Source organism: Leptonychotes weddellii, chromosome 14 (assembly GCF_054177405.1).
Source record: "Leptonychotes weddellii isolate Sample4059 chromosome 14, ASM5417740v2, whole genome shotgun sequence".
Lineage (NCBI taxonomy): Eukaryota > Metazoa > Chordata > Mammalia > Carnivora > Phocidae > Leptonychotes > Leptonychotes weddellii.
The window spans coordinates 19,431,557-19,453,715 of record NC_138382.1 but is presented as its reverse complement, the minus strand read 5'-3'; the positions used below and the strand labels follow the sequence as shown (position 1 = coordinate 19,453,715).

Sequence of the window (22,159 nt, the reverse complement as noted above, 5' to 3'; positions counted from 1 at the left end):
GGGTGGCTCAGGGTTAAGCACCCGACTCTTGATTTTGGCTCATGCCGTGGTATCAGAATCCTGGGATTGGGCTCCTTGCTCAGTGGGGAGTCTTATTTGAGATTCTCTCTCCCTCTCCCTGTGCCCCTCCCCCGCACACTCATACTCTCTCTCAAAATAAATAAATAAAATCTTAAAATAAGACAGTTCTTTTTTGTTTGTTTTTGTTTTTGTTTGAGTCTTTTGTAGATCTCTGCCTGTCCATCTCTCTCCAGGTAGATTGTAAATTCTAGGTATATCTACGTGGGAGAGGTAGAGACATCTCATGACCCGTCATGATGCCACCAGAGGGTTAGGGTGCGTTACAGAACAGCAGATGAACGTGAGTCTGATTGTTTTGAGGGCTGTGCCTGGTGTGTTTGGCAGTGTGATCTTTCAAGTTTTGTTTTCTGTCATGTGGTGTGGTGTGACCTCATTTGATTTTTTTGGAACAAGATGCACTGTAAATACATACATAGCCTTATTTATTCCACTTGTGTATCTCTTCAGGATGCTGATGAAGCCATGCCATAAGTTGTCTTTAGTGACATGAATTTGTACAGCACTTAACAGTTTTCAGAAGTGATTTGCCTCATCCTGTGAGGTAGATTGGGTAGGTGTTTTGCTCTGCCTGCGGCTATGGGCATGTGTTCAGCGTCCGGATTTGTCAAGGCCAAGTTTCTGCTGAAGCTGGAGTTTGGGTCACCTGGTCCCTAGAATTCAGTGCTGCTTTACTTTATCCAGCCCCCTGCCATTGGAGGATGAGGCCAGTGGTGGAATCACCTTTGGGCCTGTCTGTGGTGACCCCGTCGGCCTGGCTGCAGGTCTCTCCTGCTCTCTCTCTTTGTGCTGACAACTTCATGATACACAATCATGTCGGGGCTAGATGCATGTTCTAAGAATTCATGAAAATCAGCAGTACTGACTGGCCTGTGGAGGTCACAGCCATGGGTAGGTAGAAAGTCGTAGCCAACTGAGCACTGCTACTGCAGGTTAAAATATGTCTAAGAACAAAAGAAATTGGAAACTGTTGTCAGGACTCCTGGTTGAGGCCCAGGGCACAGTGAGTGTGATCAGTCACTTTGTCTCTCTGTGCCTCTCTTCTGAAGAGCGGGCAGAGTGAGCACTCAGTGCTCTCCAGGGCGGCCAAGAATTTAAAAATAAATGAAAGGACTAGCTCTGGAAGGAAAGACATACTCTGCAGTGCTGGTTGTGGGGTGGGGAAGGAGACGAGAAAGAGAAACAGATGAGAGCTTAACATAACCAAGTGCCATGTGATGTTTCAGCCAGCACCCTGTCTCAGACCACGTAAATTTCAGAGTGAAGCCACTTTCACAGTTTTGATGTGTGCTTTAAAGTTTTCCTTAAAAAATAAATTGTCCTCTGGTAGTGTTTTTAAAGTGCTTAGGTGGAACTGTTAGGGGTTCACCTGCAGGTTAATCCCTTAGATGTGACTCTTACTATTTGTCTGCAAGTCTTACCTTTCTTCCTGCTTTTTAACCACGTGTGTTTTCCATCTGCAGTTTCTCACTTTGAGATTTTTTTTTCCCCCAAGTCCAAGTCTCAGAATGGGAAAAGACTAGTGGAGTACTTGCACTTAAGAGTTAAGCTCCACCAGGTGTTAATTACCTTGTAATACAAATGGACTAGCTGTCATCAAGATTGGAGTGGTCCCCAACTTCACATCATTAGCCAGGCCTGCCCTTCACAAGCTTCAGTGAAAAGAGATAAAGCTCCCTGTGTATTAAGAACCCAGATTTTGGGGGCGCCTGGGTGGCTCAGTTGGTTAAGCGACTGCCTTCGGCTCAGGTCATGATCCTGGAGTCCCGGGATCGAGTCCGCATCGGGCTCCCTGCTCGGCAGGGAGTCTGCCTCTCCCTCCGACCCTCCTCCCTCTCATGCTCTCTGTCTCTCATTCTCTCTCTCTCAAATAAATAAATAAAAAAATCTTTAAAAAAAAAGAACCCAGATTTTGAAGCGCAAGATTAGCCTTTGTTTTTTTTATCAGCAAGCAGGGCAATTCCTCCCTACTTTCTCTCACCCTACCCAACCCCTTCAACAGTTGGCTAGTTCATGGTTACTCTCCAGAGCCGAGACTCGGGTGAGGTGAGGGTTGCATCGCCTCAGACACAGAATTTAAGGCAGGGGTCAAAAAATATAGTCCTTCAGATAAGAAATATTTTTAAAATTCACAATTAATGCCAAGAAACTCTAGAAGGCACAAAATATGTGATCTTTAGGATGGGCGTTGATGTAAAAATACAGCTCATTGAGGTCCCTTATTTAGGGGACTTTGATTAGTGACTGGGTGAGTCATTGACTAGTTAGTTGCCAGGGCGTCAGTTTCCCTCCTTGTAAAATGAAGGGTTAGACTAGGCAGGTTCTCAGGATGGGTCCTCTTAGGAGAGGAGAGTTGTCTCTCTAGACCGCTCCCCTCACTAGTGTTCAAAACCCAGTGCCTGCTTGTGTCCGTTGAGTAGAGTCTTTGGCCAGAGGCTTAAGCTGATCCTCCAAATAGTGTTTATTAAGGAACATAGAAAGAATCTGTTCCTTTAGAAAGCCTTTAAATAAATCATCTTGTGTGGTAGTTAAGCTAACGATATATTCAGTTACTGGCTCATGGAACCATTTTAGGTTTCCATAGATCTGAGGGTTTGCTCTTCTATTATTTAAATATTTGTGGTCTTCAGGAGTGGATTACGTTGGAGAAAACTAAGAAACTGACTGGGCTTCTCATAGGCTTCGATTGGCTCGATTGTCCCTACGGCCCCCCATCCCTGTTGCTTACTGTTACTTCAGGTTTTGAAAAATTGAGATTTTCAGAACTAGTACTTTTGATGTAGAGTATTTGGTATAATGGTTTTCAATTAAATTTTAGGCAGTTGTTTTCATAGGAAGGCTTATTTGACAAAAGTAGGCATTTACAGATTGAGAACAGTCCTCACCAATGAGATTGGTGAGTTTTGTAATATGAAATGTGCCATAGGATTGTTCTATGACTGTGGTTTGGTGTTTTAATTTAGAGTGTGTGTGGGTGTAGGTGTGGGCACTCAGGTGTGGGAGAGATTTTCTAATTTTTTTCTGAGGCATGGTTTGATCTGAAAAATGAAAAAAAAGTCACAGTGAAGTTTTAACAAATTAAGATATTTAACTTGTGTGTTGTTACTCACTTGGCTTAGCAGAAAATGGTTCTAAAATTGTTTGCAAAACTGTAATGTTTACAGAATCGTTTAGTTTAGAGACCACCCATTTGCCATGCATTTTATGAAACTTCGAGAAATGTTGACACAAGTTTTATCAAGTAACCTGTGATTTTGCCCAAACCTGTATTTCATTATTTCACATTTCAGTTTTTAATAATTACTGAGTTTAATTCTGTTTGCCTGCTTTGAAGCAACAGGAAAGCAACTGTGAGCCCAGTGGTTAGGCCCTTCCTGCACACATTCTCACAGTAGGCATAACAAACAAATATTTTAGTTTTTCTAGAAGTTTTATTTGCTACTTAGTCATTCTTTGACCACAAAATGTTAGCCGGAAGAGGGTAGGGTGAAGGTCATTTTGGGTATAGGGAGAAGACTGGGAGGAAAAGACAAACTCTGAGGATTCAATCCATTGAATTTATTTTTTCATCTGCCAGATAGAGAAAAGTGCTGTTAGGCGTCCTGTGTCTATACTCCTGCATACGCCGAAGAGGTAGAGGTGTGTGTACAACTATTTGCAGTGTACTGGTGGATACTCACTCGATTTTCATTACTCACTTGAGATGAGTGGAATTGGGTTTTGAGAATATAAGTGTATTTGAACTTGCACGTCCAAATCACGCCTTTTGCGGAACTGTCGAAGTACATGCAGGACGTACTGGGTTTGCCGCTGCTGGGCGCTGTTATTGGCCTAACTAAATTATTAGTTAGTCCGTGGTATTTTGTGAAACCTGGTAGCGAAAAGCTTGCAAATATATCACCAGACTTGTTTGCTTACAAATTTATAAGTTATAAAAGCATTATGTACTAACATATTGTATCCATTTGTAATAAATGGAAATTGTAAGCAGTGGGGTTAAAACTTCTCACCTCCTCCACGCGCCTTATTGGCATGTCCTGTGCGGCCGCTGGGTAAGTGCACTCTAGAGACCAGCAGCCTATGTCCAAACGCTCAGAACTCCAGCCCCAGAATGGGAGCATCTTTTAAAGTGGTGGGTCTTTGGGCATGTTGGTCTGTCTGTTCTTTCTGATTTTGACTTCCCCCTCCAGTGGTGGCCCCTGTGTGCATCACTCACAGCCTTGTGTGTCTGCCCCTGATTATTGTCCCTGCTAGTCTTACTTGGTCACCTTTGTCCTTCTTCCACCAAATCCTTTAATCCAGCCAGTGGGTCTCTTCTTCCTCCCTAAAATATGTTGTGCATTTTTCTGTTTTCTTTATAAAAAGCCCAGGTCTTTTTGTCCAGCTTCACATGGCCTTCCTCAGTATCCTTCAAGGTTCAGTTCAAATAGCAACACTCCTTGTTTACTTTAAGGCCTTCCATGACCTCTCCAACAGGAGCCTGTCACATCACTGATTTTTGCAGCAATTTCTGTAATAATGTTTTTTCACGTGTGTCTTTTGTTACTCCAACTAGGCCGCAGTCTCCTCGAAGCGTGCACTTGAGACTTACTCCATACCCTTCCCAATGGGTCAGATGGAGTAGGCACTTGTTAGATAGTGTTTAATGTGCTTCTTAAGAGAGTGGTAGTTGTAACCATTTTGGATCCTGAACCCGTATGAAAATCAGGTGGAAGTTGCTGGGACAAAAATCCCACACATTTTTATACACCAGGATAGCTTTGCCCAACAATTTTGGCCATTTGGGGACATCTTAAGATCCTTTAGTAAATCTGTGGAATCCAGATTAAAACCTTGAGCCGAGAGTACCAGGCTGGATTCTGATGGTGAAATTAAGAATGAAATCTGTTTGGGGCGCCTGGGTGGCTCAGTCGTTAAGCGTCTGCCCTCAGCTCTGGTCATGATCTCGGTCCTGGGATCGAGCCCCACATCAGGCTCCCTGCTCGGTGGGAAGCCTGCTTCTCCCTCTCCCTCTCCCACTCCCTCTGCTTGTGTTCCCTCTCTCACTGTGTTTTTCTCTGTCAAATAAATAAAATCTTAAAAAAAATGAAGTCTGTTTAATTTCGCTAGATGTTTAAAGGACCTCAGTTCTCATATAACCACTTCTGCTCAGTTTTTCTTTTGGACAAGTGACTTATAGTCAGAATATCCGCGGAGGCTTCTTCATGGGGAGTTTAATTATAGTGATATATTTGGGTTTGTACTGAAGAGCAAAAACAGAAGTAGTGTGTTGCTGAGGCCTGGGTGTCTGCTGTGTGCACGCATCACTGGTCCTGGGGCCGCTGCTGGTCTCCTCAGGACCACCACAGCCCTGAAACGGAGTTGGGGATCAGTAGCTCGTAATGCGTTAAGTATAAAGACATTTAACTTGACTGAGTTGCCAGATTTCTTAAGAATCATGATCATACCTTTTTGATTATTTACTTTTGGTCTTTACGTAGTTCCTTTGCCCCACCAAACATGTTATTGGGAAGAATTTCAAATATATGGAAAAGGAGAAGGAAATAAACAGTGAACACCCACGCTCTTCTCACCTGTATGATCCCAGGATCTGCCTGTCACATATCTTAACATAGAGCTTTTGCTCCCCTTCCCCCAATAAAGAAGTGAGAAAATAATAATTCTGGAAAACTTGCAAGGCCAGGCCTTTTCTTAACTCCCAACCCCGTTTTAGACTGACACGTGAAGGAGGGCTTTTCTCCAAGTACATTTTAAGAATTCCATCTCAACAGGTGTTTACAGCATCTTACAGCACTGTTCTCCTAGACTTTGCCCTTTGTGTTTTGGCATGGTTGTATTATATGGTGTTACGGTGCTTGCTTTTTCAGCTGTCACCTGGAAGCAGAGATTTGCACTTAACAGAGAAGCCATCCTCCCCTGCTCCCCAAGCCTTCCTGCTTTTTGGTCCTTCATAATGTGTACCTTTAAGATACCATCAACATATTTTCTGAGGGGAGGAATAGTTTTAATGTTGTTAGGCAGGAAACCCGGAAAAAATTGTGCTAAACGACTCTGATTTGGAACTTTGGATGGATGGAAACTGTCCTGTTGGAGAGTTTACGTTGGCCTCAGAGGCCCTGGGTGGTACAAGGACTTCGTGAAGTGCCAGAAAACAAAACCTCTTTGAGGGCCCCAGCATGCAGAGGAGGCTCTCCAAGGCTGGGCCCTCCAGGAGCAACAGCCTTTGTCTTTCCTGGGCACCCTCTTGATGCTTTGAGCAAACAGCCGGTCAGAGCCTCTTACAAGGAAGGTGACCAGCCAGTGTATTGACAGGCACAGACACAATAGAAAACTGCATTAGGAGGCGAGCCGTTGGGATTTGCAGTAAATATATTCCAGAACACAAGTGACTTGCCAATACCGCTTGTTTAGCAGTTTGCAAGGGCAATGGCAGTATGGATTTTTGAATTAGAAGGGAAGGGCTGTTCTTTCTCTGTGCGGGAACATCTAGTTGATGGCTGGGGAGAAAATTGATTTAGAGAACAAAATGCAGCCGCCTTTATTTGTGCCATTTGAAAGGCTTCTATGGATTAGTGAGTGAAAATAAAAAGGTCGCATTCGGTTTAGGGAAGGAGGTCTTAACATTGATCTGCATCTTGGTCTGGAATGGAGAGGATAAAGGATGGGCCACTGGGGCGGAGGGAGGGTCCCCCCATCTCCGAGCAGCCTGCAGCTACAGGTGCCTGCTCCGTTCCCCGGTGTCCCCGTTGTCTTTTTCAGCTCTTCGGATTTCAGAAGTCAGCTCCTTGGGCTGATTATTGTAGAGTAAGCTGATTTGGGACATGAGAGTGAGCAGTCAGCTCCCATCCACTGAATGCCCATGTGCCCTAGGAGCTGTCTGTAAATCCTTCCAGCCTCCTTGTGTGTGGATATTAATTGTTCCTCCTCACTGAAGAGAAAACAGGCCAGTAAGTTAGGGGATGGCAACAACACCTACCCCATATAGGGTAGTTACCAGGAATAAGTGAGTTTTTGACACAGGAGCGGTTACATTGGTGCCTGGTGCTTGGGCACCCCGAGGGAAGGATACTTGTTCTTGAAATTGATTATCCAAATATATTACTGGTCCCTTTAAAACTGTACCCTGCTGTTGGAATTCTAGGCCAGGCTCCCATCTTGTTTTTCCAAGCCCAGCAGCTTCCTTCCTCCCTATATCTGCATTATTCCCTTCTCATTATTTCCCCTCAATTACAAAGATTTTTATTTGTTTCCTTCTAAGATCTGAAGCATTTATCTTTAGGCTCAAAAGGAAACTTTCTTTTGTTTCTTTCCTTTTTTTTTTTTAATCACCTATTGGCAGCCTCCTGTTGTCGAGGAATCCAGAGGAATTCAAATGCCTTATTTAGGCGAAACAGCAAAATGTGCCCTTGGAAGGCAACAGCCTTAAGTAGTTAATACCACTACCAGTGAGAACAAAGTTACGTTGAGTTCTTTCATTTAAGGGGGTAGAGGAGCAACAAAGAGGATTTAATTCATTTTGTGGAAGTGAGTTTTGGCAGAATGAAAGGATGAGAAGTGCATTTTTATTTATTTTATTGTATTTTAATATAATGTGGAAAATCCAATTCTTAATTGGAAGAGAGGCTTTGTCATCCTGGAAAAAAAAGCGAGGTGAGAATTACCAGGTGAAGTTGTTGCTTGGTTAGAGAAGGAAGAAGTCTCCAGCCTCAGTGAGGTAGAAATACAGACCATTTTCCTTGTAGCTGTGGAAACCTGTAAAACGCTGTGTAGAAGTTTGAGGAGATACTTGTGTTCCGTTCTCCACATCCTCCATGGGCTTGAGATCTTTGTGGATGGTCTCAGTCACAGCTGCTGCTTACGTGCTAATATCTGGGGAAGCAGGAAAAAGAATGCACAGGGGAGGAGGGTGCCTGGGTGGTTCAGTCACTTGAGCGTCTGCCTTCGGCTCGGGTCATGATCTCAGGGTCCTGGGATCAAGCCCCGCATCGGGCTCCCTGCTTAGTGGGGAGCCTGCTTCTCCCTCTCCCGCTGCCTCTTCCCCTGCTTGTGCTGTCTCTCTCTCACTCTCTGTCTCTCTCTCAAATAAATAAATAACAAATCTTAAAAAAAAAAAAAATGCACAGGGGAGAAAAGCAGGGGCATTGGGATTAGACACACTGGAAGTTTAGGTTTTTGGCTCTTATCATCATGCATGATGCCATAGGTGCCATAGAAACTTCTTGGATGTCATCATAAGCGTTTGGGATGGAGGAGGGCACCGTTCAAATTGTGTTCAGATAAATGGTGCCGGTACCCGCTCTCACACTTGCTTAAAGGCTCGGCAGCCTGCTGACATCTATGTGCTGAGCAGCCCCATGTTGCTGTCTCTTTGTTGAGCTTGAGAATCGGTCTTGAAGGCCCGAGTATCTATCTGCAGGGGAAGCACGAGGTTCTTGAGAACCCATGCAGCCTGCCAGTTGGCCGGGGTTCTGGAGCCTTTTCCGTTTGTGAGCCTGGCTCTTCGGCAGTGCCTGGGCTGTGAGCTACCGCCTGCGGAGCCCGTCTCCGTGCACAGCTACCGAGAAGATTGGAATTGGACCACGGAAACGTATCCAACTTCTGTACTTTTTAGCTGACCAAAGGCCAGAAGCATACCACTAACTCGAGGGAAATTGCTGACTTTCGAATCTCATAAGAGATCCGTATTCCACAATTGACTTGCCCTCGATGCTGTGATATTCGTACATTCAGTGAAGTACAAAGAGGTGTCACATTTTGGCGATGTGGCTTTCTCTCAGGGTACAGAGATTTTTGAGCTAGTTGTTGCATCTGTATTCATTCTTATTTCTTGATGAATGCATCAAATATGGCTTTCCCACCCAAAGAACCCAGACAGATCAATGTCAGTGCACTAGTATAATCTTACGTAGCTATGGCTTTGGTCATTATTTTATTGCAAGGTCAAATACCCCCCAAAGCTGTGATTTTTCTTTTCTTTTTTTCTGATTAGGACTCTAGTCAGTTTCCCTCAAAGTAACTGAAACTGCTCAGGGTTTGTGTGGAATGAGTACCAGTTGTTGCTTCTCAAATTAAAACAGTATAAAAGGGAAGGAGCTTTTGAGTGGGCTTTGCACTGTGAGAATATTGGTATTGACACCATTTATAATTTGGAGTATAGTTTGAAGACCAGATTCTACTGTTTGTCGCATACTGGTTAATATGGCTGTAAAGAGGAGATGAATGTGGCTACTTTTCCAAGTCTATTACTCAGGAGGACTGTAAATTTGATTGGCTGTTACAATTCTAGCAGAATCATTCGATTTGAGAGCAATAGAAAGATAAGATATCCAATTACCCAAATGATTTGCAGGGTTAGCCAACGTTGTCATGGAGACACGAGTTGGAACAAATTAAATTTTAAGCAATAAAATAATCTTAAAGCCCGTCTGGGAACAAGAAAATTTGGCAGTGGCACTTACCTGAATTGAATCTTAGCTTGACACGATGTTGTTTGACATTGATATACTGTGGGGGCCTAAACTTATATATGGTGCAACATTACCTTAAAAAAAGTAGCTCGGCCAAACCAGTGAAGGGGAGTATTAGTATAAAGTCAGGATGTTGACATTTATTCCATGGCTTAAATGATAATTAGGCTCTGCGTTCCCAGGAATATTTTGTATTTAAGGATTGAAATGCCTTAATAATGATTAAGCAGCATTAATTGGACACCTGAAAAAAAAAGATTTATTTCGTAGCAGCATGCAGTTTCTGGAACTGCTGCTATTTCCCTTGGTGTGTGTGCTAGCAGATGTAATAGAAATCGTGTGGCTGTCTTTTGGTGGGGGGTGGAGGTGTAAGTATGCATATATTTGCATGTACAAACAAGGAGATTTTGGCACATGCTCCTGCACTGCAGATGATTTCTCTGTATTCATTAAAATTTCTACTTTGCATCACTGCTTGCAGACTGGAAAATTGTGTTCCAAACTTCAGCCGATGGCCTAAAACCTGAGTAAGCGTCGGTCTGGGGCTTAGGTTATTTCCTCTTATTAATGTATTGTTTAACTGGTTCCTGGCTTGTGCTGCAGATTTGGAAACAGCCGAGTGGCCCAGAAGGAGGGAGGGGAGGGCCTTTTATCCACATGTCTATTAGACAGATGGAGATGAAAATTGGTCTGAGGTCAGGCCATTTGCAGCGTTCTCGCAGCCTTCGATTTTCCTCTCATCCTCACCACAGATCATCTCAAATGATTCAGTAATGACCAAAAGTGCAACATTGACCTTTATTCCCTGGTGGATTACTGTGTTTCACAGTCCAAATGGCAGGAAGTCTCTTCTGTTCTTCCAGAAGGAGCTCAGCATTATGGAGCCAGCCCGGCCCAGTGGGAACCAGGGTAACAGAATATCGGGTTCAGTTTGGTTTCTTCTGCTCTGGGAAACGAGAATTGACATGTCCCAAACCCACATAATTAATGAAGGGGTATCTGGGATGCTTTCTAAAAACACACAGGAGCGCATAAGTTGATTTGTCCACTTGTCAAAGAACTGGTGAGTTACAGAAGCGGTAACTTCTGGGGGCCCGCGGCATATAACTCCTTCTCACATTCACGACCCTACCTGTTCCCCCGTCTATGTAATGTTTCCCCAGTACAGCTTGGACAGCACAGTAACCTCGTGACGCTGGATCACTTTCACATTATAAGTTGGCATGACTGGGTAAAAGGGGACTCCGGGCCTTTCTTTGACATGCTTTTAATTATATATATTTTTGGTCAATCCATGTAACCCTGAATAAATTACCTCTCTTGCAGCACACTTTTTTTTTCTTTTGCCCCTGAAAGTAGCTTGATTGTTATCTTGAAGAATTGGTAATTATTTTTCTCTTGCTTTGATTTCTCTGTGGATTGTATTGTGATGCAATGATCAGGGTTTTTGTTTTGTTTCTGGGTTTTTGGGGTTTTTTTTAGTAATTTAATTTGTATTTAAAATGAGATTCCTTTTTGCCTCCGCCTGCTTGGCTGAGTAAATACTCTGTGAATCTTTAATACACCAGTGAAGTCTGTCATCGAGAATCCTTGTACTTACCGTCTTCTAAATATTTAAAAGCTTTTGCAAAAGGAGTATGCGTTGAAAATTTTCGCCAGCAGCCCACATTTCATTTTAATCATGATCCTAGGTGCTTTCAAGAAAATAATTTTTTGAGGCACCTGGGTGGCTTAGTCGTTAAGCGTCTGCCTTCGGCTGAGGTCATGATCCCAGGGTCCTGGGGTCCAGTCCCGCATCGGGGAAGCCTGCTTCCCCCTCTCCCCCTGCTTGTGTTCCCTCTCTCACTGTGTCTCTGTCAAATAAATAAAATCTTTAAAAAAAATAATAATAATAATTTTTTTTTTCTTGACTGTTGATTTCACTGTGCACAAGCTCTTTTTCTACCTCAGTGGCTCGCAGCCTGTGATGCCCCATTCTGCTGCATCCTGGAGCTTGGCGGGCTTCTTGGCACATGATGTGGATTGCAGAGAGAATCCCAGGTTCCAGCTGGGAAGACCAGGAACCTTGTCTTCCTTCCCAAAGCACCACCTCTCCAGTAGCTCAGCCTGGGAGCAGTAAAGCCCTGGGGCGTGGGGGGCGGGGGGGAACTTCCTGACAGAGACTGAGTTTGAGGCTCTGAAGGCTTTGCCTTGGGTTCTCACCATCACAAACATGTATCTAACTTGCGGTGGCCATTCTGCCGTCACATGCCACACAGCACTGATGTCATAGGCCTACTGGTGGAGTAGCTCTTTTGCCTAAGAAGTTGCTTTGGAAGAAAAGTAGCACTGTCATGTATGTGTGTGCGTGATTCAGCTGCGGCATGCTTTTAAAATTAGGGAACCCTTGGGGCGCCTGGGTGGCTCAGTTGGGTAAACGTCCAACTCCTGGTTTTGGCTCAGGTCACGATCTCAGGGTTGTGAAATCGAACCCTGCGTCAGGCTCGGAGCTGGGCGTGGAGCCTGCTTCAGATTCTCCCTCTCCCTCGGCCCCTCCCCCCACCGCCTCGTGTGTACATGCATGTGTTCTCGCTTGCTCTCAAAAATGAAATGAAATGAAATAAGATAATAAAATAAAATAAGGGCACCCCTGGCTCATGGTCACCCCAGGCAGGAATTTCCTCTCCCACTATATGGATTAGCTATGGACCTGTTAGGGAAATACTCACACCCAACTGTTTATCCAGTGATCTCCCAACAAAATGCGGGAAGCGAGGCAATGGTTAATGTTAAAGCTAATGATAACTAGTTCTTTATGGGTAGTGTGCACTGCTTGTTTGCTGTGTCATGATGTAAGATGTGGAGATAGTCATTGTTGACGGTTAGATGTCAGTACCAACCGAAGACAGGTAACACAGGCCTAAAAGGTAGCTACAGTGAAAAGGAAATGTTGTAAATTTTATTGAGAGGAAAATAATGTTATAAATTTTGAAAAGGAACAGTCTCATAAACCTGGTTTTCAGTGGTAACTGGATTTTTGCATATTCCCATGCAGTCTTTGTCTTTACGTGGGCATATTTTATTTTTCTGATTGTAATTTTAGCCTTTGTGCCAGGATGATGTAGTCTGCTTTTCCTCCCACTAATCCTGCTATTGTATGATATTATCTAATTTCTCATGAGCTCCCTAATGACTAAGACCTGTGAAGAGGGTGAAAGGTGTAGGCTTGCTCTGGGTGTGTTCCAGGAGAGGCTTGTTCTCTTTCCATTCCGAGAACAATAGGTGGTGACTTCATGGTTGTGCTCTGTGATTCACCCCACAGAGTGTCTTGAAAACCTTCTGTGGCGTAAGTAACAGTGCATTTTCCTTTAAGGCCACCAAAAGCTGGTTTTTTTCCATCCTGGGACAAGTTGGTAGGATTTCATGTGAACAGCACTTGCTAAACTCTGTAACAAGGGTTTCTGAATAATGGAAATGTGCTATTTGGGCCCTGAAACAGCTGCGATGCTTTTGTCAAGGATGCATCTTTACCAAAATGACAAATTAAAGCCCAAATGCTCTGCTTGGCAACAGTTGGGTCAAAACATTTAAGTCATTAATTAGAAGGAACTGAAGGGGGGAAATTTTACACAAATACACAGCGATGCAGACTCAACTTCATCTTGGAAAATGCAACTGAATTCTTAAAAAAAAAAAAAAAAGAGGGCAGCCCTCAAGTGGGGCCTGCCAAGCTTGTCATTTGCAAATAAATCAAAAGACCATCATTGCAGGACAGAAAACCAATGAATAGAGTTGCTTTGTCATTCTTTGATGGGCCCCACACTCAAGCCTGCTATTAAAAATGAATGCATTCAAGAGGCTCTGCATTAAGAACATAAACAATTAAGGGCACTTGAGTTGCTCTGCTGAGAGCTGCCGCGAAGATACGAGAGCTTTCTCCGGAGATGCAGGCCCCTGCAATCTGCCTCGTGAGGAGCCAGAGAATGGGAGCAATTAGTGTTGCTATCTCCGCCCCGGCAGCCTTCAGCAGGATTGTTGTTGTTGTTGTTGTTTTTTCTCCCCCTTCTTCCTTTTAACCCCTCCCTGTTTTCAGAGAAGCTGCGAGTCTGAAAGATGAGCAGGGACAGGATAGAGTCTGCGCCCAGTTGGAAAGGGCTCAGGTATAGAACACGGTAGGAGCTGCCAAATGAGGGGGAGGTAGGACATAAAAGTTATTATCTGCCAGTAATTGGTGACTTCTGTTCTGATTAATTGAGCCACTAAAGGGTTTCTGTCATCTGGTACTCTTTGTTTTGTTTTAATCATAGGGTTGAAGAAGGGTCTAGACTACATTGCCAGGGATGGAATCATTTAAATGAATATTGTTTGAGGTTTCCCACAGTAGGCAAATGTGTTCCTGCACCCCCCGGGCTCTGTTCCTGCCGTGGTCTTGTTTTATAAAAAATGGGCAGAGAAGGGCGCCATGGCTTGTGGCCAGGCTTTGGAGGAGAGGCAGGGCTGACCTCCCCGCCTGCTTGTTTCTGACCCCAGGTGGGTTTTGCTAACCTTTCAGGCCCTTCTCACTGGGCACCTGTGCTGGTTGATGAGGCGTCCGAGGACCTGGTATGCGTGCTAAGCAGTAGACGCTGCCACTGTCTTGGCAGAGCCTGCGGTTCTCAAAGTGGGGTCCCCGGTTGCAAATCACCTGGGAACTTGGTAGAAATGCAGATGCTTGGGTTGCAGACCTCTTGACTCCGAAACTCTGGGAGTGGGGCCCAGCCCTCCCATTCATGGGATCCCGCTGCACCCTTAAGTTTGAAAACCACTGACAACCTCAATAAACCATTAAAACCTCAGAGAGACGCCAAGCCCTTTTCATTTGGATTTCCCCAAAATGTGGTTAGTCCTTTATCGACATAACTGTATTTTAAACAGAAAGCTACTCTGGTGCATTAGAATTTTTTTTTTTAATATTTTATTTATTTATTTGACAGAGAGAGACACAGTGAGAGAGTGAACACAAGCAGGGGGAGTGGGAGAGGGAGAAGCAGGCTTCCCGCGGAGCAGGGAGCCCGATGCGGGGCTCGATCCCAGGACCCTGGGATCATGACCTGAGCCGAAGGCAGACGCTTAACGACTGAGCCACCCAGGCGCCCCTGATGCATTAGAATTTAAGATAAAATTACCTTTTTGTGAATGTGCTGGTGAAGCAAGGCACCATCATGGGAGACAGGCTGGTGAAAAGCCGACCTTCTGAAGAAAGTCTCTAGGCAGGGAACCTTTCCCCTCCTCTAAAGGGCAGGGGAGAGTATTGGGAGATTATTTACAGTGCTTTGCATAGATCATTTTAGGCATGCAGTTTTTATTCAGACATCGTGGATTTTTCTTTTTCTTTTTTTTAAAGATTTTATTTATTTGAGCGAGAGAATGAGAGAGAGCACATGAGAGTGGGGAGGGTCAGAGGGAGAAGCAGACCCCCGCTGAGCAGGGAGCCCGATGCGGGACTCGATCCTGGGACTCGATCCTGGGACTCCAGGATCATGACCTGAGCCGAAGGCAGTCGCTTAACCAACTCAGCCACCCAGGCGCCCCATCCTGGATTTTTCTTAGGTATATCCGATGTCATCTTTAGGATCTAGAGATGTATTCTGTGGATGTGCTTTTGTGGATTTTGCTTTCCTGGGGTGCTGGATTGTCTGATGTTAGGGCTGATGCATGAATTCTCTCTGCCTGTGAAGGGGAGGATGAAAGTGCGGTGAGTTGGGTGGCTGCTCTTTATTTGTTGGCAATTTATAACCGAGGTCCATTATAAAACTCCTCCTCTGCCTTGCAAAGCACCTCTGCCATGTTACCGGCAGACGGGGGCCGCTTCTTGGGGTACTGTTGTCGGCCGAGGGATGACATGCTCTTGACTCTGTGCTGCCACGGTCATGCAGACAAGGCTGAAGTTCATCAGCTTTGTTTTTGGCTTTGAGCTTGGCCCCATCTCCCAGTGCCACTTCCTCGAGAAAGGAGCAGGCAGAGGAAGTGGCTTCTAATCTTGCTTTATGATCCTGGGCAAATCATTTCCATTTGGCGTCGGTTTCTCCGAGTGTGGTAAGAGGATTGCCAGAGGGCTGAGCACCCAAAGGGTTTCAGGCTTTGCCGGCATTGTCATGACCCAGCGCCGCCGTCAATCACGGGCGTGGTGGGCCTGACTACCCTTTTCTCCCTTCCCTGTGCCATCATACATTTAAACAGTCAATCCTGGGTGGTGTTCCCGAGGTCACTGGAGGGGGAAAAAAAAGTTACAGATAACCCTGCCACCCCAGCATAATCACTGTTTTTATTTTGGGTATCAAATGTCAGTGTTTGGCCACATGCGTATGTTTAAAAAAAAAAAAAACAGGCACACTAACACCACAAATTTGTTCTTCCCCTCCTGCTCTGTCTAGTAAATGGGTTAGCCATTTAAGCATCATTATCCATAAATATCACCTTAATGGTTACTGGCCATAGCCTTTGGGTTGATGTAGTCCTGTATTTAACCATTCTCCTAGTCTTAGACAACTGATTTCTCAGGAGGGCAAATGTTAAGTTTTTCTTTTTTTTTTTAAAGATTTTATTTATTCATTTGAGACACAGAGATACAGAGAGAGAGCATGAGCAGTGGGAGAGGCAGAGGGAGAGGGAGAAGCAGACTCCCGGCTGAGCCAGGAGCCCGATGTGGGGCTCGATCCCAGGACCCCGGGATCATGACCTGAGCCGAAGGCAGACGCTTAACCATCTGAGCCACCCAGGCGCCCCGGAATGTTAAGTTTTTCAAAAGCTCTACAGATGGTTGTGATGTGTGGAGCTGCTGTTATATCTTTACCTGGCTTTTTCTCTTTTGCTTTGAAACGAGTGCTGCAGTGAACAGCTTCATGCATGGAATGCTTTTCATCGCAACTATTTCCTTAGGATACATTCTTAGCTGTGGGAAGCCTTACCGAAGGGTTTGAATAATTTCATGCTCTTGAAACACATTGCCCAGTTCTTTCCAAGACGACTGTACCAATTTACTCTGTCATCAGTAATGTGATTGTTCCAGCTTCCCAGAGGACTCATCATTGTTGGATTTTATTAATTTTTTTCTTTTTTTTTTTTTTAAATAAACGAACTTAACTGGTGTGGAATGACCCTCCTTACATACAGCAAAATTTGCATTTTATTTGGTTGTTGGTGAGGTTAAACTTTTTTTTTTTCTGTATTTCAGGCTGTCATTTCATAGACTCAGACTTCTAGTCAGAAGGGATTTAGAGAGGGGCGTCTGGGTGGCTCAGTCTGTTAAGCGTCTGCCTTCGGCTCAGGTTATGATCTCAGGGTCCTGGGATCGAGCCCCGCACCGGGGTCCCTGCTGAGCGGGAAGCCTGTTTCTCCTTCTCCCACTCTCCCTGCTTGTGTTCCTGCTCTCGCTATCTCTCTCTCTGTCAAATAAATAAAATCTTCACAAAAAAAGAAGGGATTTAGAGATTATTTCCTTTTTTTGTATGCTTTGTTTTTCACGTTCTTGCCCGTTTATCTGTTGCCAGACACTTCTTACCAACACTCCACTGAGTTTTTCTCTTGGCTTCCCGCTTGGTTCAAGGAAACCAAAAGATCAGTTTGCCAGCCCTCAGCACAAGCAGCATTTTTTATGAGCCATCAATTTGCAATTTAATGGTGGTGGAGTTTCCGCTCCCTAAGCTGACTTTGGGCAAGGTGCCACTGGATTGCTTTGAGACCCATGGGCAATTACTCTTGAGCAGTCTTCGCCCTGTTTGAGCTTCAGACAGCACTCATTATATATTACTCTGCGTGTAATGGCGAAGTGGGCAGACGTGGGGGGGTGGGCTCTTCAGTCTAGTAATTAGACAAGGTGTAAGGAGTATGAAAAGGTGGAGAGCTGAGCTCTTAGGAATCATAAAATCCTGAAACTTCAAGTTCACATGCCCGGAAGGACATGTGTTCTCTTTAGGAGCCCTGGAGAAAACGCCAGGATTTGGTTCCTCGCTGGCCTTGGAGGTATTTGACCATATTGAACTCAGTTAAAATATCCATGCACATGAATCTCATGCCTCCTAAGATAGGATTTCTTCCTGTAAACAGTCTTATTCAGACGCTATTGAGGAACAGCTTATCTGGTTGTATCTTGGTCACTGAGTTTAGGGTGTGTGGGGATTCCATCTTAGTTCCTCGAAGCATTCCTTTGAAAGTGTTGAATGTGTGCCGTCGTGCGGTCAGTGTTAGTGGGGCAGGTATGGTGAGGAGCTTTGTCCGCGTTCAGAAGGAGTCTTGCCGTCATGCTTCCCGTCTTGCGTGGAGAAGACTTTAATGCCAGAAGCTGTTAGGAAGCTGGCCGGAAGCTTTATGTAAACGTGATTTTATTTATTTTATTTTTTTAAGATCTTATTTATTAGAGAGAGAGCGCATGTGAGCACAAGCAGGGGGAGCGGCAGGCAGAGGGAGAAGAAGGCTCCCCATTGAGCAAGGAGCCTGATATGGGCGGGACTCGATCCCAGAACCCCGGGATCATGTCCTGATCGGAAGGCAGACGCTTAACTGACTGAGCCACCCAAGAGTCCCTCTGTAAATGTGATTTTAAACATACAGGCTTCCTTTGCTAAATGACAGTAGGATCATGAAGGGCCTAGAGAAGTGTTTGTGTTACGGGGCAGCTTCTAAGTGGATTTGAGGAAGGCCTTGAAGGGTCAGGGTAGGAGTCTAGCACTTTGTAATAGTGTAGCTGTAATTGACATAGTTGCTCCCTTGATTCTGACTAAGCGATTGTCAGAGACCTGGGGCCCAGCAGTTGAAGTGACTTCCCTGAGGACACCTAGTGCTAATCCGCTGAGATGCAAACCCAAGTTTTTGGATTATCAGGGCCAGCCCTGTTATCATAAGCGAATCAATGAAGGGAGTTGGCATTGACAAGGAAAACAGCAGATTGTTCTGGGCAGGTAATCTGGATTCCTACTTCCTGCTCCCCCAGTGTGTGGTGGCTATCCATGAAGTAAGGCTTGATGCTGGGGCCTTTCACCTGCTGCTTAAGTTTCTGGGCATGAAGTTGCTTTGGCAGATCTGGTTTGGGGAAAGCTCTCGAACGCCTTAACGTTGTTGCTTTACATGGTGTCCTAAATACAGTCACAGGGAAAATTTATAAGTGTCGTGACTATTAGCAGGTACCGAATGTATGTATCTGCAGCTTTGGGCAGGAGAATGATTTCTAGGTGGAAAATACGGTTTGCTTTGGGTTTTTTGTTCATTTGTTTTTCCACTGGAGTTGTCCAGCCTTCCGAGCAGGTAGAAGGCAGTCTTAAAAGAGTCTGAGAACTTTCTTAATACCTGCTTAAGCCGGGTCAAATGTCCCATTGAACCTGCTTGCAAACTCTGTGGTCAGAAGCCCAGGTGGCAAACTGTTGCTTGTTAATTTGTGCTGAATTAAAGATCTGACCAGAATATCCTTGCACTGAAGCAAGAGATAATACTTAAGAATTATTGTCAGTTTTTATGCTGCCATTCACACTCTTTTCAGGGCTGGGGAAAATGTTTATGAAACCCTCCTGGGATGGCGGTGATGTTTTCGAGCTCATAAGGCACTGTCAGGGAAACAAGTTGCATCCTCACGCTGCAGGAGGGTAGGTATACTGTCATTAGGGAGAATCCGGGCAGCTTGGAGAATTTCCGGGTAAACCAGAGGTGAGATCTGAATTTAGCTTTGTGGCCCCAAATCAGGGTCACTTGTTGGAGGCTAGTTTAGGATGAGGGCTTAGAGACCTGGCAGAGGGCGGGGGAGACAGCTGGGATAACAGCCTCCTATGTTGCTCTTATTTCCATTCTTTCTCCAGACCATTTATTGAGAATTCCCAGGACAGATGGTATGGCTTTTGATGTCTCTTCATCGGTCTGAGCTTTGATCTTTAACCTTCTTCTTCTGTTTCATTCTTACTTACTCTCACCTGATTTATATTGCCTATGCTTTAATCTGTACTTCTTTTATTTTGTTTTTAGGAACTTTGATATTATTAAAGGTTTATGAGTTCATTCCATTCAGGGTCTTAACCGACCCTGACAGTTAAGTTCAGTTCTACCTTGAAGCCATCCTATGTAATAACACATATCATTATTATTACTAATTAAAGAGATCATCTTTTCTTCTTAAACCAAAATAAATTCCATTAGCAGCACTAGGAAGAGAATTAAGAATGGCGTTTATGATTTTGGGGTGTTCTAACCCTGACCCGAAAGCCAGGAACATAGGAAAAATATTCTTTAGCAAATGACCACATAAAAATTTAAAGTTACTCCTGGCAATAAATCCATAGTAAGCAAGGTCGAAAGACAAGTGGCAAGCTGGAAAAGCTATGGAAAGTGTTGATATTTGTCATATGGAAAGAACTGTGACAAAAAGACAGTGAATAAATACCAAGGGAAAAATAAAGGAAGGGAAAATAGTGGACCAGTAAATATGTGGAAAGATGTTTAGTTAGCTTCAGGAAGAATCTAAGTAATGCAAATAAAAGTGAGATCATTGTTTTAATCTATTAGGTGGATAGAGATTAAAAAAAAAAAGATCAACAAAACCCCGTATTGACATTGGGTAGGAGAGCAAGCCCCCTCATAGATGGGTGATACTGTAAATTGGTAACCTTCTCTGCTGGGCAGTTTATCAGCATGCATTACAGGGTAAAACATGTATACCCTTATACCCTTTGACCTACCAGTTTCACTTCTAGCGATTCCTTTTAGAGATCTATGTAGAGGGCTATTCGACACAGAGTTTGTAATTGTGGAAAATTAGATGAAGCATAAATATCCACTGATATCAGGAGTGCTTAACCACCACTATGCTTGTATAGTGGAATGATGTTCTTATTCACCTTTGTATTTATTGAGTGGGAGGGTATCCATAATACAGTTTTGGGTGGAAATAACATAGTATAGAAAAGCCATGTATATAATGGGACCCCTTGGTGTAGGAAATATATCTTTCTACTCTGGGCTTGTACGCATGTATGCATTGAGAGTGTGGAATGATCCTTTCCAGAATCACCAAAATCTTACTCGTGGTTATCCCTGGATGACAGACTTAAGTTTCTTTTGACTTTCTTTTATATTTCTGTGTATATATCTCGTTGTGTGCCTGTGTATGCTCAAAGTGACCATATATCCTCTTTAAAAGTGGACCTTAAATGTGAATTTTGGAGAAGGGGAAAGTACAGAATGGTATTAGAATGTACGGTAGGTAGGGAGTAAGGAATAAGGACCTACAAGTCCACAAAGGACATCCCTACTCCTATACGTGTACTCAAATATATATTCCTGTGCCAAGTAAGGGGAAGCCTGCCCATACTTTCGAGGAGAGCCATGACCTTGAGTTAGCTTGAGTGTGTGGCTTTGATCAAATGAGCTGGGTGGGGCTGACACAGTTCTCTTTTCGCACCTGGTACAGCTGCACCTTTTTTGCATAGATCTGTTGCTCCGCTGGGTAAAGCAAGGTCATGGTTTTGCTCTCTGTACCAGTCATTTCCCCCTTTCTTCCAAGGTGAGATCTGAAACCCTATCTCATTGGTGGTCAGGGAGAATTGAGTTGGTTTGGCCTAAATCCCATCCCTTCAAACCAGAGGCCTTGTTGCCTTGTTGCTCAGTTAACTAGGATTGTCTTGGAAGACGAAGGCAGCTCTTTTTAATGTACTTGATTATACAGTTTCTGAGTTTTCTACTTCATCTTACTTATTCTATTCTCTGTTTCTCAAGGGCATGGTCTGTACGCTTCATAATTTTCTTCTCCTCATGTTCCTTTTCATTGCCTAATTCAGTAATAGAGGTGGCATTAGTAAGCATTGACAGAAAATGATGAAATAAATAAGGTCAAGGCTAGGACTCTTCAGATGACTTTTTTTTTTTAAGCAGAACTGGTTCTTCAGAGTTAGAGGAAAGCAGAGCTGCTTTGCATTGCAGGAGGAGATTGGAGGCCGGGTGGGCAGGTGGATTCTACCCTAGGCTGGAAGCAGAGCACTCTTTGTTGCCTCCCTTGGCCAGTTTGTCCCTTGCAGCAGAGGGAATGCTGTGGATTTGGAACTGAGCAGGGACCTCTCCTACTTTCTTTACAAAAGCCTGGGCCACAGACTCAGGACATAATTTGTGACCTTCTGCTGACCCATGGGACTCTATCAGCAAGGTGCTTGCATTTGATGCCGCATTGTGGTGAAACTCGACAGATAACCCAGCACATCTCGATTTGACCCTCATGCTGGACATGGGTTCTGTTTCAGCAGTGTTTTCTTGGCCTGTTGAAATAGTGAGACTCAGTGAAGGCTACTAATGTTAAAGTCCCATTTGAGTTGTGTAAGAGTTGGGACAAGCAGAAAGGTGGTCCCATGAGCTCCTTTCTTCTGCTCTCTCACTTTTGACCTTATCTTGAAGGCTAGACCGAGTTTGTTGGTGCCCCTGCCCCACTGGCTTCTGACACCAGTTGGAATGAACTTGCTATAACGACATAAAAATGCGGTAGTACACCATAATTGAAGAAGCATACGAGGGGGTTTGCACTCACCAGGTTAAAGGATCATATAGCCTTAAACCATGTAAATTTTCTGACTCAATTAAACTGCCCATTATCTTTCTTTTAAGTGACCAATAAAGCATGCGATTATGTC

The 22,159-nt window shown here is 44.2% G+C and overlaps 1 protein-coding gene across 5 annotated transcripts in view; it reads left to right on the top strand.

Annotated features, from left to right (window-relative positions):
* Positions 1 to 22,159, top strand: part of LOC102742051 (transducin-like enhancer protein 1) — an 88,210-nt gene that overhangs the window by 5,794 nt on the left and 60,257 nt on the right. The gene's annotated exons all lie outside the window — the stretch shown is intronic.